At 37.2% G+C, this 2,883-nt stretch overlaps 1 protein-coding gene across 1 annotated transcript in view; it reads right to left on the bottom strand.

Moving 5' to 3' along the window:
* LOC119485503 (neuronal acetylcholine receptor subunit alpha-7-like) overlaps positions 1 to 2,883 on the bottom strand; it is a 52,899-nt gene that overhangs the window by 38,678 nt on the left and 11,338 nt on the right. The window lies entirely within an intron of this gene.

Genomic DNA, 2,883 nt, shown 5'->3' with positions numbered 1-2,883 from the left:
TTGTTTTTTTTAATCTATTAATGTTGGGTATTTTTTAAATTTTATTTTTGTATAATTATAATTGTCTAATTTGATTTGCCTTGTTGCAGTCCTGAAATGTTTCAGTCTCAACGTTGTAAAGCACTTTAAAAACTGCTACTTTATAAATAAAGTGTATTATTATTATTACAGGAAGACATCTTTTAAACCTCCGTAGGCAGATGGAGCTACTAACAGGTACAGTAGACTGCACTAGATACATACAGCATGTTGTTACTTACTTGTGATGACTTATTCTAGTGTATCCTCAGGCAGTGTGTCTGGGCTGTGGTTTGCATCTGGGCTGCTTGTTTATCCCTATGTCCCATATGCAATGCTTCATGTCAGTAGTTCAGTAGTTATGTAACATCGCTCTTACTTACTCGCTCTCTCTGTTTGCCTCCTTTTTTTTAATAAGTGCTGTGATTAATTGCGAATGATTCGCACATTGTTTATCTCTTTGAAATGTATCTTAAAGGGAGGTTTGTCAAATATTTATTACTCTTATTAACATGGGAGTGGGCTAATATGCTTGCTTTATGCAAATGTATGTACATGTATATATTTATTATTGGAAATCAATAAACAAAACAATGACAACTATTGTCCAGAAACCCCCACAGGTACTGCATTTAGCATAAACAAATATGCTCAATTCATAACATGCAAAAATTCAAGCCCAACAGGCAAGTCAGTGTGCTGATTTGACTACGACTTGCCTCAAACAGCATGTGATTATCATAAAGTGGGCATGTCTGTAAAGGGGAGACTTGTAGGTACCCATAAAACCCATTTTCATTCATATGTCTTGAGGTCAGAGGTCAAGGGACCCCTTTTAAAATGGCCATGGCAGTTTTTCATTGCCAAAATTTAGCGCAAGTTTTGAGCATTATTTAGCCTCCTTCACGACAGTAGTCACTAGTATGATATGGTTGGTACGAATGGATTCATTAGGTGTTTTAGTTTCATATGATACCGATATCTTCACTCTAACTAAAAACTGAGCCCGCTACAATCATAAAATCACAAGTTGCGTTAATGCGTTAAAGAAACATGATGTGGAGTTAAAACCCATTTGCGTTAATGTGTTATTATCGCTTTAACTTTGACAGCCATAATTTACTGGGTCAATCACTATCATGTAAAACATTTTGTATTATCTTGTTGTTGAAAGGCGCTAAACAAATAAACTCACCTCGCCTCACTGGTTTGGATGGATGGATGTGCGGACGGACGATTAAATCAGTGGTTCCCAACCTGGGGTCCGGGCCCCCTTTAGGGGGGCGCCAAAGATCACAGCTAGTGCGCCAGGATTTATCTGCTCTGAGGTTGTCAAAATTAGATTTGCACATGTATAACTAAAATCATAATAACACACTTACTGGATAATTTATACAAAAGTCTGTATCTAAAACTACTTAGTGCTAGTTAGTAGGCCACATTCTGTTTCAACCCAGTATTTCTGCAGTTGCAGATAATAATAATAAGCTTTTCTTAGATAGGGGGTCGAGGAAAATAGGTTGGGAACCACTGGATTAAATGATTCATTGAAATGAATGAAGGAAAAGTTCAGCCTCAAAGCTTCTGTTCTCATGAAAGAAAAAGCGCTGTTACAAGATTGTTGTGAGGGATAAGAACAGATTGCTAAACATTTACTAGCCCAGTGTACTGTACTTGCCCTACACTGCGACCCGTCACGTTAAAGGAGGTCACAAGGGTTTTAAGGAAGACCGGATTACTGTCTCATTATGTTGTGTAGCCCTGAGGGCAACTACCACAGTGTAGAGAATGTAAACAGGAAAAAAAGTCACTCTGTCTGCCTTCTTCGTCTCCTACTTCCACACCTCCTCTCCCTTGAGTCTTTTGACATGTGTGCAGCAGAACCTAATTGATCAATCAATAAACAAAATTCTCCACTCCTACTTACTCACAATTTATGGATTCTCACATTTCACTGATGTACTCACTTTTCCATGTTTGTTAAGCTCTGATTCATCTTTATCTGTTTCCTACCTCTTTAGACTGTTTCTTGTGCTGCTGTAATGTGAAATTCTCCCCCTCGGGATCCATAAACTCTTATTTCATCTTATCTAAATTGTTCTAAAGGAGGATGCTTAAAAGGCAGTGGTTGTCAAGAGAATCTGTGTAACCGGGACTGTGCTGAAAATTAACATAATGCTCACAGCACCATTATAAAAAATTGGAAAATGAATACAACATGCTGTTTTGGTCCAGTGTGGGCAGTAATTGGTAAGTCCCATTACTGCAATGTGGGGCTGTAACTAACAATTATCTTTATTATCTATTAATCTGACCATTATTTTCTCAATTAATAATTTTTTCTATAAAACATCAGACAGTGAAAAATGGCCAAGTGCTCAATGTGTTTTCATCAAATGTGTAGTTTTATCCATCTAACAGTCAAAAATCCAACAATAACCAATTTTCTAAAAGATCTTCCCATACAACTAAACTGCATTCTCAATTAAGTTTCAAAGGAAACGTAATTTCTCCTTGATTACGGTTGCGGTTTTAAACAGTTTTAAGCACGTGGTTAACGATGTAAATTGAAACAAAACAAAAAACACATCAACACACTTTGCTAGGTTTAGGCAACAAAACTACATACAGTTAAACCGCCAGCAGGCAGAATATTTTTGGCATCAATGGGCAAAAAATTGTATAATAACCTTTCAGCATATTGTAATTCAAGTGTTCTGAGAGATAACTAGACTTCTGCACCTCCTCATGGCTCTGTTTTCAGGCTTTAAAATATCTAGCCCGTGACGGGAGACTTTGGCCAATCACAGGTCATTTCAGAGAGAGAGCATTCCTATTGACTGTTCATTCAATGGAGGAAGCTGT

This window comes from Sebastes umbrosus, chromosome 3 (assembly GCF_015220745.1).
Source record: "Sebastes umbrosus isolate fSebUmb1 chromosome 3, fSebUmb1.pri, whole genome shotgun sequence".
In the NCBI taxonomy this organism is placed as follows: Eukaryota; Metazoa; Chordata; class Actinopteri; order Perciformes; family Sebastidae; genus Sebastes; species Sebastes umbrosus.
The sequence above is the reverse complement of the archived record's forward strand: the minus strand, read 5'-3'. Positions and strand labels throughout refer to the sequence as shown.